This window comes from Ambystoma mexicanum, chromosome 3q (assembly GCF_040938575.1).
Source record: "Ambystoma mexicanum isolate Mex_15411 chromosome 3q, UKY_AmexF1_1, whole genome shotgun sequence".
NCBI lineage: Eukaryota > Metazoa > Chordata > Amphibia > Caudata > Ambystomatidae > Ambystoma > Ambystoma mexicanum.
Genome location: NC_090926.1, coordinates 398,410,646 through 398,424,616, shown reverse-complemented (window position 1 = coordinate 398,424,616; position 13,971 = coordinate 398,410,646).

The window sequence follows — 13,971 nt, the reverse complement described above, 5'->3', positions numbered from 1 at the left end:
TGCTTACTTACCTGATCCATCGGCTGCGGCCGTTTCTTCACGCCGCATCTCCACCTGCAAGAATAAAAGCATTGCCATACTTACCGGCATGCTGTGAATTCCGGATTTCTTCGTTCCGCATCGTCGCCTATGAAGACAAAGTTTCGTTAACAACTTACTGGCATTCCGCGGACTCCGGCCCTGCAACCCAACATCTGAAAGGCAAAAGAAAAGACAGTAAGCAGGTATTTACTTATGTCCATCACGCTCGTCGCAATAAAACGCCTGCGAATACTCTGGCGTCTCTTTAACACGAACTAAGCTGCAAGGAAAGAGACAGTTAGAGCGCTTGCCATACTTACGAACTTCCAGGCGCTTCACTTCATCTTTCATCTCAAGAGCCCTGCAATACATAAGGGAAAGGCATTATATAGAGTCTGCATATAAACGTGCCACGCACGTAAAGACTATAAAGACAAAAGGTGTCCAGAAACTCACCGCTCGTGCAGATAACGATGGTAACCATCCTCTGAATTCAAGAGGCCTGTGTTTCACCAGTGAAGGAACTGGCAACGGCACCCTGCACCAGACGCAGATGGAGAGCCCAGCATTCACCTATATAAGGTGAGCACGTTGACCTGGGGGCTCTACGAAAAAGCTGGGAAGAGAGAGAGAGAGAGAGAGGGACATTCAACAACCCAGACCATTAACCCCCATATTCTTTCACCTGCAGAAACCTCACTCTTCGAGTCCGACACACCGTGCGAAGAGGTTCGACCCCAGAAGCCAATCGAGTCCTGCACATCACTTTTCGAATCACAGACAGCTTCCTGCCAAGACCCGCGCCTCCGTGGGAATCAGGTGAGCGTTACAGAACGCGAAGCCCACCACAAAACTCCTACCCAGGCGCAATGGAAACCTCAGACACTGATCAACTAGCCCAGTTGCTCGGGGAATTAAGAGCAGAAGTACATGCAGCTCGTCAGGAAACAAACTCTCTAAGAAGAGAACTGATACTTTCCAAGGAGCGAACAGAGGACCTTGCTAGGCAGTTGTTACAAACGCAGGCAGGACCGACACCTTTGCCTGTTCCAGGAGGAAGTTATCCTTCTGCATCATCTTCAAATCCAGTGCAAATCAATCTGCCCGGTAATGTTCCCTTGGCTCCGCCCGAACGCTTTTCTGGTGATCCAAAGAAATTCGCAGTGTTCATCAATCAGTGCCGCCTACACTTCTTATGTCGACCAGCTGCATTCCCAACAGACCAGACCAAGGTGGCTTTCGTGCTTTCTTATCTCAGTGGCAGCGCTGCAGATTGGTCGATCCCTTTAGTCACCCAGGATGATCCGGTTTTACATGATTTTCAGGCCTTCCAGTCCAGCATGGAGAAACTGTTCGCAAGACATGCACAAGGGCAGGCCTTGGACAATGAACTTCTCTCATTACGACAGGGTAATCAAGACCTCTTGACTTATATAGCCTCCTTCAATAGAGTCATAGTGGAAACACAATGGCCCGAGGACAAGAGAATAACGCTTTTCTACAGAGGCCTGCGTGGAGAGCTCAAAGATGTGTTAGCGCAAGTTGTGAATCCTCCACAAGAATGTTCTGACTATATTGACTTAGTTGTCCAATTGGACCATAGACTACAGAACAGGAAGGCAGATCGTTCCAGATTTGATACCCGATTGTTTTCTAAACTACAGACCTCGAATAAGGGAGCTGACACGGTGGAACCCATGCAAATAGGGGGCATGAAAGGACCTTTAACCCAGAAAGAGCGGGAAAGAAGAAGGCAGCTGCAATTATGCCTCTATTGCGGAAACTCAGGACACTTTCTTCGGGACTGTCCAGTGAAACCAGCTAAGAAGACTGTAGGAGCCGCGGATACCTGTACCACAAATTCTGAGCAGGGAAACGACCTCGCCCGACAAGAGTAGAGGTCCTCTTGCCGAGCGTTAAGATCTGTCCCGTGACCTCGCATTTCGTGATACCCATGGTCCTCATTAGTTCTGAACGTCCGGATTGTTTGCATGCAATTGAAGCTTACATTGACAGCGGAGCAATCGGTAACTATGTGGACCGTGAAATGGTATCAAGGATGAATCTACCCCTTGTCCCTAAGGCAGTGAAAGATGTCATCACTACTGTGGATGGTACGGAGATAGCCTCCGGACCAGTAACGCATGCCACCCAAGAAGTGACGCTAGTGAGTCAAGATGGACACCGGGAGAGAATCGTGTTCGATGTAATCAAGGCCCCTCAGTTCCAGATCATTCTGGGAATCCCTTGGTTAGAGAAGCACAATCCTCAGATCGATTGGCGAGCAAAGACGGTTCAGTTTCCAGAGTGTTTTACCACTTGTTATCCTCGGCCTGATGTTTCACTGGCAGCAATCTCTTCTGAGGAGGTGCCCAAATTACCTCCCGAATACCAGGAATTCCAAGACGTCTTCCGGAAGGATCAAGCCAACACTCTGCCTCCTCATAGGTCTTATGACTGTCAAATAGATCTGATACCTGGAACAACTCCTCCTTGCAGCAGGATTTATGCCCTCACCGAGCCAGAGAACCTTCACCTCAGACAATACCTTGACCAATACCTAGCTAACGGGTTTATCCGTCCTTCAAAATCTCCAGCTTCATCGGCTTTGTTCTTCGTTCCGAAAAAGGAAGGAGACCTTAGGACTTGCATAGATTACCGCGCCCTGAATCAGATCACCGTTAAAAACAGATACCCGTTACCTTTGATCCCTGAACTCCTGGATCAAGTCAAAGATGCATGTATATACACAAAGTTGGATCTCAGAGGAGCCTACCACTTGGTACGGATAAAAGAGGGCGATGAATGGAAAACGGCCTTCCGCACCAAGTACGGGCTATTCGAATATCAAGTGATGCCCTTTGGACTGTGTAATGCTCCTGCTGCTTTCCAGTATTTTATGAACAATGTCCTTAGAGAACTCATAGACGTGTGTGTTGTTGTCTACATTGATGACATCCTCGTCTATTCATCATCTGAAGAGGAACATCTGAGACACGTTAAAAAGGTTCTCGAGAGATTGTGTCAACATAATCTTTTTACTAAGCTTGAGAAATGCGTTTTCAACGTAACGGAAGTCGAGTTCCTGGGATTCATATTGTCACCTAACGGAGTCCATATGGATTCAAAGAAAGTTGATGCAATCATCAAGTGGCCATCACCAACCTCTGTAAAAGGAGTTCAAAGCATGTTAGGGTTCGCTAACTTTTACCGCAGATTCATTCCTGAATTTTCTCGGATAGTCCAGCCCATCACCGCTCTGTTGAAAAAGAACAAACGTTTTGGGTGGTCTTCTGAAGCAGAACAAGCTTTTCAGGACTTAAAAGCTAAATTCATTTCTGCACCTGTTTTAAAACATCCTCGCCCAGAACTCCCCTACATCGTGGAAACGGATGCTTCCAGTCTTGCTATGGGGGCAGTTTTATCACAAAGAGATCCGGTCACACACCAACTACATCCTGTTGCCTTTTGGTCCCGCAAGTTTTCGCCTCCTGAGATCAACTATTCAATTACAGACAAGGAACTTTTGGCCATCAGATCGGCCTTTAAAGCCTGGCGGCATTATCTTCTAGGAGCCAGACACACAGTCACCGTAATGACTGATCACCGCAATTTACAATATCTAAAGACAACCAAAGCTCAGTCTTCCAGACAACTTCGCTGGGCTCTGTTTCTAGCAGAATTTGACTTTATAATTACTTATCGACCAGGCAGTAAGAACGGAAAAGCAGATGCTCTCTCCCGGATGGGAGTAGATGAACATTTGACCAATCCAGAACCAATACCCATAATCCCAGAACAAAGAATTTTGGGTTTGGTCAGCGTTCAATCTTTTGAAGACATCAAGACCATGGTTAAATCACTCCTAACTCCGGGCGATTTGCAAGATTGGCAATTAAAGGGGAAAGAATTCTCAGTGGATCAAGACCTACCATATTTCCGAGGACGATTGCATTTACCCTGTGAGAAAATACAAAAACAAGTAATCTCCTGTTATCACGACTCTCTAATGGAGGGTCACCCTGGCATTACCAAAACCATGGAAAAGATTAAAAGACATTTCTGGTGGCCGTCATGGAAAAAGGATATTAGAGACTTTGTAATCTCCTGTGGTGTGTGTGCCCAGAATAAAAGTCAGAAGGAGAAACCAGCCGGCCTATTGCAGCCACTAGACATCCCTCCCTGTCCATGGCATACCCTGTCCATGGATTTCATCACGGACTTACCTCCATGCTCGGGGTATGCTACCATTTTAGTAGTCGTGGATCTATTCTCCAAGATGGCTCACTTCATTCCCCTGAAGGGTCTACCATCAGCCTCAGTATTGGCCCGAGAATTCTTAGAAAACATCGTTCGGCTACACGGTTTTCCCTCGGTTTTAGTCTCCGATAGGGGAAGTCAATTCATCTCTCACTTCTGGCGCAGTTGCTGTCATCTAGCCCAAATTGATGTAAGACTTTCAACTAGTCACCATCCCCAAACTGACGGACAAACCGAAAGGACAAATCAAACTCTAGAGCAATATCTAAGTTGCATGCTCCAACAAACTGAAAACCCCTGGAAGGATATTCTTTGGATCGCTGAATACGCTTACAATAATTCGATTCATTCTGGAACAGGGAAGACTCCCTTCTTCCTACTATACGGACACCATCCTAGAACCTCTAACCTGGATCCTCCCCAATAATTCGAAGCACCTGCTGTGGATCACTTGCACTCGGAGATCACCCGTGCTTTTAAGGAAGCCTCGGCCCATCTGCAAAGAGCTAAAGCTCAATTCAAAAGAGGAGCAGATTGACACCGTAAAGAGGCTCCTCACTACGCTGTAGGAGATCAGGTCTGGCTATCCACTAAGCACCTGCCTCTAAAGGGACCCCGCACCTTCATCCCGAGATACCTTGGACCCTATCTCATATCTGCCTTAATTAATCAGGTGGCTGTCAAATTGGAGTTACCTACGCATATGAAAATACACCCAGTATTCCATGTCTCCTTATTAAAACCAGTACAACCAGAAACCCGATTGACTGAATTCCCAGAACCGGTTTTAGTAGTTGGAGAACTCGAATTCGAAGTTAAGAAAATCCTAGACTCCAAGATCTCCAAATCTAAGTTATATTATCTGGTTGATTGGAAAGGTTACGGCCCCCAGGAAAGGTCTTGGGAACCTTCAGAATATGTCCACGCACCTCGTCTGGTCAAGAAATTCCATCTGAATCACCCCGACAAGCCAAAACCCCCGGAGAAGACACGCTTAGGAGGGGCCTTGAGGGGGGGTACTGTCATGATCACTGCTTCCAAGGAGCCAGGACCAGCCCAACGTCCTTGGAAGCAGGCCCCTAACCCTAAACCTAAGCACCAGCCGGTCCCCACTGGGACCTTTTGGACCTTGTCCTGGCGCCGGTGGCACCAGGCTCATCAAAACTATTGGTCCCGGCACTGGAAGCGTCGGGCTCATAATAGGTGTGAAGATGCTTGGGTGGACTTACCTGCAGCAGACCATGCTGCTTACTTACCAGCCACTTAGAAGCCATCTGAGAACAGGAACTACTTTCTTACCTGGGTGGGGCAGCTCCACTCCCTGGATACAGCACTGGAACTCTTCTGGAAACTGGAACTCTTTTCTTACCTAGGCGGGGCCATGGAAGAAGACGCCTCATCACTCCAAGGCTATTTAAACCACACCCGATAGATGAAGCGTGCTTCGCGTTATTCTGCATCTGCAGCAGAACGCTCACCGAGTCTGCTCCGGCCTTTCTTCTTCCGATCCTGGACCTGCAAGAATCCTACTTACCATTTCAGTATCCAGACATCATCAGCACCTGCAAAGAACAGAAACAACAGGTTAGCAAGGCGAACTTTACACGCAGTGCTTACTTACCTGATCCATCGGCTGCGGCCGTTTCTTCACGCCGCATCTCCACCTGCAAGAACAAAAGCATTGCCATACTTACCGGCACGCTGTGAATTCCGGATTTCTTCGTTCTGCATCGTCGCCTGTGAAGACAAAGCATTGTTAACAACTTACTGGCATTCCGCGGACTCCGGCCCTGCAACCCAACATCTGAAAGGCAAAAGAAAAGACAGTAAGCAGGTATTTTCTTACGTCCATCACGCTCGTCGCAATAGAACGCCTGCGAATACTCCGGCGTCTCTTTAACACGAACTAAGCTGCAAGGAAAGAGACAGTTAGAGCGCTTGCCATACTTACGAACTTCCAGGCGCTTCACTTCATCTTTCATCTCAAGAGCCCTGCAATACATAAGGGAAAGGCATTATATAGAGTCTGCATATAAACGTGCCACGCACGTAAAAACTATAAAGACAAAAGGTGTCCAGAAACTCACCGCTCGTGCAGATAACGACGGTAACCATCCTCTGAATTCAAGAGGCCTGTGTTTCACCAGTGAAGGAACTGGCAACGGCACCCTGCACCAGACGCAGATGGAGAGCCCAGCATTCACATATATATAAGGTGAGCACGTTGACCTGGGGGCTCTACGAAAAAGCTGGGAAGAGAGAGAGAGAGAGAGAGGGACATTCAACAACCCAGACCATTAACCCCCATATTCTTTCACCTGCAGAAACCTCACTCTTCGAGTCCGACACACCGTGCGAAGAGGTTCGACCCCAGAAGCCAATCGAGTCCTGCACATCACTTTTCGAATCACAGACAGCTTCCTGCCAAGACACGCGCCTCCGTGGGAATCAGGTGAGCGTTACACTGGTGCGGTATTCGTGAAATAGCTGCTTCTTAGCGGTAGGTGTGGTGGTTGAGATCAGGGGTATGTGTTCGTTCTGGCAGGATTTATCCAGACCGACTGTGGCTGCGTTAGGCCTGAGGAGAACGCCTGGCTGGGGGGGGTGTAACCAGCAGTGATTACTTAGAATGTTGCGGAGTGAGCCGGAGATGTTAGTATGAGAATAGTTATACCGAATGGTGTCATAGTATCTCTGTGTTCTAGTTGAGTGGTGGTGTACAGAAGAGAGTAAGCGTGGGGTGTGATATGAAGCGTTACATGCTCTTTCAAACGTTCCCTGCATTCCAGACCATACTATGTACGTCGTGCAGTTCTATCAAAGAAATGCAACTTTCTCAGAGAGGCTATTGGGCACAACTTCTTAATACACACATATGCTATTGGGTACACTTCTAAGTGCAACCTTTCTCAGAGAGGGTATTGGGCGCAGCTTCTAAATACACACATATGCTATTGGGTACGCTTCTAGATGCAACTTGTTACGGAGAGGCTATTGGGCACAACTTCTAAATACACACATATGCTATTGGGTACACTTCTAAGTGCAACTTTTCTCAGAGAGGCTATTGGGCACAACTTCTAAATACACACATATGCTATTGGGTACACTTCTAGATGCAACTTTTCTCAGAGAGGGTATTGGGGGGCACAACTTCTAAATACACACATATGCTATTGGGTACACTTCTAGATGCAACTTTTCTCAGAGAGGCTATTGGGCACAACTTCTAAATACACACATATGCTATTGGGTACACTTCTAGATGCAATTTTTTACAGAGAGGCTATTGGGCACAACTTCTAAATACACACATGCTATTGGGTACACTTCTAGATGCAACTTTTCATGGAGAGGCTATTGGGCACAACTTCTAAATGCAGCTTTTCTCAGAGAGGCTATTGGGCACAGCTTCTAAATGGAACATTTTACGGAGAGGCTATTGGGCACAACTTCTAAATACACACATATGCTATTGGGTACACTTCTAGATGCAACTTTTCTCAGAGAGGCTATTGGGCACAACTTCCAAATACACACATATGCTATTGGGTACACTTCTAAGTGCAACTTTTCTCAGAGAGGCTATTGGGCACAACTTCTAAATACACACATGCTATTGGGTACACTTCTAGATGCAACTTTTCTCAGAGAGGCTATTGGGCACAACTTCTAAATACACATATGCTATTGGGTACACTTGGGTATAGTGAAAGGGTTTATTGGTAGAGAAGAGGTCAGGTGGTACGCTTGGGTTGTCCCTAGAAATCGCTACTTGAAAATGGTTACATGAAGAGAGTTAGTGATTGGTTGTGTTGTGGTGCCGTCAGTGGTTAGCCCCTGTGCACTGATTGGTCCACCCAAAAGCCCCCAAGCCTGGGACCATTGTCGTTCCCAGCTCGCGAAGTACCTGGTGTTGGCAACAATGTGTGACTATGTGTCGGTGAAGGACAATGTATAGGTCCCGTTACTTGCCATTAGAGCACTCCTTTTCCATTGCTGCCGGGGCCTGAGGTGTTACGCTTTTGTTGCAAGCTGGGTGCCAGACGTGGGACCCCAGTGCTCCTTCAGTCCTTGAGGCTTGGCATTATATCAGGTCAGCTTGGTCATGTGTTGAGAGACCGTGTTTGAGGCAGAATTACAGGGATTTCATTTATATTTCTGCTTCTGGTAGCTGCAGCAGTGTCAGGTGTAACCTGGGCTGGGGGAGCTCGGAATGTGGATTGCAAAGTTGCGACCTTGGCTGCGGTGGCTCCAGTTTAGGGGCTTTTTGTGTGCTCAGCACTTTGCGGCTCCGTGCGAGCTGATCCGGGCCTGCCGACTCTGGTTTTGAGGCCTACCTTAGCTTTGTTGTATGTGGTGGTATAAGGTACATGAGGTAAGGGATGTGGGGGTGTGATGCGTTCTTTGTGCATTGGTCCATATGGTCTTGTCTTCAGGGTTAGTTGCATAAAGCGTCTGCAAGCATGTACACAAACGCTTCTGGCGTCTTGTGTTTGTGCGATGCAGTTGCTGACCTACATAAAAAAATAATAACGATGCATGTCTGTGAGTGTGTATCGTCCTATAAGTCGTAGCACTGAGCGTGTTCTTCGTGTGGTTTTGGTGTGTATCTGATCCAGGTGCACGGCGGCACGTGTGTTTCGGTTCGTTGTGGCTATGTCGTCATGCCATCTCTAATGATGGCAGGCGTAGGTTTGTGACATTTTGTCGAGCTGGTCCATGTGATCGGTTCCAGCTCTATTGTGGTTCCCGCCTCGTGTTCTGGGTGGGAAGCGGTCAGGATTTGCAGGTGGGGCAGGGTCACGGTGGATGTTGACATCCAGGGCAGTGGACAGATGTGCAAACTCTCCCCGCCGAGGGTGCTTGGGTTGTGACATCATCAGCCATAGTTTGTACGTTGTTTGGGGGAAGGGACTGTCCCATTTTACCTCTTCAGGAATAACCACAGAGTCCTTCAGCTTTACACATGAACGTTGATTCCTGCCATTTGTTTTCTGTGAAACTTGTCCCGTCTATGGCCAACAAGGGTTCCTTGAAGCACTTGGGGTTGGTCGAGCCCGTTTGCATTTTCGAATGTCCGGCTCAAGGAGTTTCAACTGGACGTTGCGTGACTGAAAAGTGCCTTTTATCCTACATGGTGCAAGGTAGATGAGACATTTTGTGTCCTCTAAGGGTACCTCTTGCGGCACTAAGACTTTGGGTGCCCCAGATGCATGCGGTATTAAGAAACAAACATAGCAACTTCCATTTGTTGTTTGCCTACCCATTACACTCATGTCAGAGTACCAGTTATTGGAGTGGCCGAGATGGCGAAGGTCTTCCACTTTATCCAATCCTAAACCGTGGTATGCATCATATTTATAATGGTGTGCTTGCCGTTTTCTTCTATCACTGCGCAGGAGAAATTTCTGTTTCTCTAACATTGTTCTATATGATCTACTTTTGTTACATAGTGACCTCTGTACATGTGGTGGTAATAGCTGGACCATTAAGCTATTACACAGTGTGGATTGGGAGTTGCTACAGGAGGTGTTGGTGTTATTTGTTGTTTTCTCTTCCGGTATACTCTTTGTTAACAACGCATCACTACTTTTATTCATGCTTTCATTTGGGGTCAAAAAGTGGGAGGACCCTATAATCATGTTAGGGATTGGAGTGGACAACATATTAAATACTGAGGTAGGCTGTTGAACTGTAAACATTCTGGGGGGGGGCAAAAGTAACATTTGGTACATCTGGTAGACTTTCAGTCACATTGCCATTGAATATAGGAACATCTGGGGCTTTTCTTGTTGCATTTTTATGTAAGCTTGTTAGTTACAAGGATATGTTACCGTTCCACTTCCAAATAATCGTGGGATAGGGCTACTCATGATGAGGTCAGGTTGTGTCCCTAGTCAGTGTTTCTTTTGGTGTGTAGTTTGGCGCTTTATGAACATCTGAAAGATGTATTCAGTACCTCAGCCCTTTCACTTTTACTGCGAGAAGGGTGGAATATACCACTTCATAGGGTCCATGGAATCTTGAAGCATTCCTCTTTCTGACAAAGCTCCTCACATAGATTCATTCCCAAGGTAACAATGGTTGAGCTGCGGAAGTTTTAGTTGTGGGGGTGGTTGTTGTTCTCTGTCTTCTGTGTGTGAGGGTGCAATCTGTCTTGAGATGCATCTAATAGCCTGTGTAAACTGTGTGAGATATGCTTTGAACTCTTACCCTAGTACAGTTGCTGCCCTATGGGCATCAGATGCTCTCCTCACTGGCGCCAGTGGTGTTTGCATACGTCGGCCAGTTACTATCTCGTGGTGGGACAAGTGGTGGTCCTTGCTGGGCTGTGTGCGTAGTTGAAACAACACAAGAGGTTGACAATAGACTCAGTTCTTTTTCAGTGTGTTGCACAATTTTGACAATCTCATTTTAAGGAGGCCATTTATTTTCTCTATCTTTTTGCTTGCAGGTGGTAAATGGAACACATTTTGTGTTTGATATCCAAAAGAGTTGTTACTTCTTTGAATAATTAATTGAAAAAGTGTGTTCCATTGTCAGAGCATATGACATCACACACACCCCATTGGGGGAACGGTTCTCTGACAAGGAACCTTGCAGCACATTTTGCATCTGGGTGGGCACAGGCCCCTGCTTCCACCCAGCGAGAGAATGGACACATCACCACAGTTAAGTACCATGCTGCATTGCACCTTTCCCCATGTCTGCATAATCTATGTGCAGCTCTCATAAATGTCCCCCGTAAGGTCCTCAGTGTCATCCCTGTGTTGAACACTTGGCACGTGTTACATTGGACCACCATTTGTGTAAGTTGTTCCTGCAAGTTTGAAATTAACCAATCTTCTTGGAGATCCGCAGCTATATGTTGTTTCGGACTGTGTGATGGAAAGTGCAACTGTTCAAATGCAGTGTATAATAGTTTGACAGGCATGACAACTTTTCCTGTCCCCTGCTGTCGACCACAAGAGATTGGTGGGTGATTGTGTGCACCCACATTTGAGCCATATGTCTTGTTCTGCCCCGTTCCAACATTTGTTTTGCCACATCCTTCAATCCACTCACCATTCGCCTTTCATTGTAATTCAATTATTTGGGCTACGGCTAGTGTTGTGTAAAGCGTCTCTTACCTGGGTCTTATCTGGAGTGGTAAGAACATATTCTGCACCCATATGAATTGGGAGATATGCTAGTCTTTTTGCTGCTGCATCTGCTGCAGCATTTCCTAAGGGTATTCCATCTGTGTTATGAGTGTGAGCTAAGCACTTCATGACAGCTATGACAGAAGGCTCTTCAAGGGCCAAAATCAACTAATTCAGTAATTCTGCATGCTGCACTGTGGAGCTGCGTCAGCTCATCTAAAACCCCTTCTCCTCTACCTTAACAAGCCAGAGTGCACCGTGGTGGTGACATACGCAGAGTCCGAAATAGATGGTAACACAACAGCCCTTGGCTGTCTTTAGTGCTTCGATTAATGCAACAGTCTCTGCTGCTTGCCCAGAAAAATGTCTGGGCAATCTTTTCATAATCAGTGTCTCATATTCCCCTTCCTCGAACATCACTGCCGCAACCCCAACATGTTTTTCACCTGTCTCCTGGTCTATTGACACTGACCCATCAAAAAAAAGAACACTTCCCCCTCCCCTAAGGTACTATCTCTGGCTTTTGGCATATCATCTCCATCTCCTTCATATGTTGCGCAGTCATGCTGCTGCATGTCTTCGATAGTGCATGCTTCTGTGAGAAATGTTGCTGGGTTCACTGATTTACATCTCACTATATGTATATGTGCACTTGATAGGATTATTTCATATGCTGATGCTCTCTGGGTGGTCAGTGTGGATTTTGATCATTCCAGTATTGCAAACAGTGAGTGCTCGACATACAGTGTCATTGAGCACCCCATCATGATAGTGCAACTCTTTTCAATAGCAAAGGCTGCTGCCACAAGAGCCTGTTCACAAGCGAATTGTCCCAGCATTACTGAGTCAAGTGTGCCGCTGTAATATGCCAGGGTCTTGTATCCCATCAAACTTTTCTGTGTTAGTACAGTAGTCATGAGTGTGCTGTTTGAATCCGAAAATGGATAAAATTCATGATCATAATCTGGTGTGGCTAGAACTGGCGCTGTGGATATTAGGTCCTCTAAGTCATTAAACCCAATCACCAATCCTACTGTCCATTTTATTGGTACTCCCTCTTTTTGTGCCTCCTTGAAGCCTTGTAGAAGTAGTCGAGTGTAAGCTGCATAGTCAAGAATCCATGCTCAGCAATAATTGCAGAGCCCTAGACATTTATGCATCCCTTTCACTGTAGTCAGTTTGGCAGTGGCATGAACTGTGGCAGCCCTATCTGGTATTATCTGTTTGCCATCTTTATAAATGAGCTGGCCCAAGTACAGGACCTCTGCCAAACAGTACTGTAGTTTTTTATTGTCTACTTTGTACCCCTTGAGTGCTAACAGTTGGTGTAAAGTAATGGAATCCCTTTGACAGTTCTGTTCGCTGTTGCTGCAGACCAATAGGTCATCTACGTACTGAATGATTGTACTGGGGACAGGAATGTTACCAAGATCTTCATGCAGAATTCCATTAAGGATGCTGGGGCTATCACAGTATCTCTGGGGTAAGCGACAGTGTTCGTACCGCTTCCCTCCCAGGGTAGATGCTGTAATGTACTTTGATTCTTGGTCGAGGGGCACTGAGGAAAAAGCATTTTTCAGGTCCACCACGGTGAAATGGGTGGCCTTTTCTGGGATACTACAAAGAATCGAGACAGGGTTCGGAACCAGAGGAAATTCTTTATGGACAGTGGGCCTCATTACGAGTCACCCGGTATGGAAATAACGGTGGTGGTAAACCCACTGCTACGGTTGTTTCCATACCGGGTGATCTCGAGTCCTGCAGGCGGAGGTGTCATTCCCGCCAGGTCTGACCTGCTGGGTTTAACACCACCCACCTGCAGGCAGACGTGGAAACTCAATGGGAATGGGGATTTACCGAATTCCGCCTCCGGAATTCCCTGGTCACCGGGGTCGTAATGCCCCGGTAATTCTGGGAATCATGGAGGCGGAATGGTAATACAAGTCCGGTGGGGTGGGGCCAATAATTCCCTGTTGTAGGAGGGCCTGCAATGTCTCCTGTATTCCCTCATCTGCTTCCCTTCATAGGGGGTATGGTTTCACTCTTGGTAGTACTGCACCTGGCTTGAGCGTTATTTTTACTCGGGTCACTTCTTTGAGCAGTACCACATCATGTGGGTTGGTGGTCCACAGATGTGGCAGGACTTGTTGTAAATCTGTTTCACAAAAGTAGGGAGGCCCACTGACAATGGCATTAGGGCACTATGCACTTTTCGTACTAGACCATGATATCACAAGGAATGCATATCTCTAGTACTATCTCCCCATCATCATTTGCATCCTCAAAGAACTCCTCATCTGTCATTTCTTACAATGGTGTATTGGGGTCGACACATAGAACTGTGCGCCATTGGCACCCATAAACATCCTTCTCTAGTACTACCATTCTTTAGGTGGTGTAGAGGAGGAGCCAAGTACCTCTACCAGAAGTTCCGTCTCTATTCTGCCTACATGTTGGCAACTGGAAATTGCGACATGTGCAATACCAGTAAGAATACCAATACGGCACAAAGCCCTTGAAACAAGGTATCCATTGAGAAAGCCCT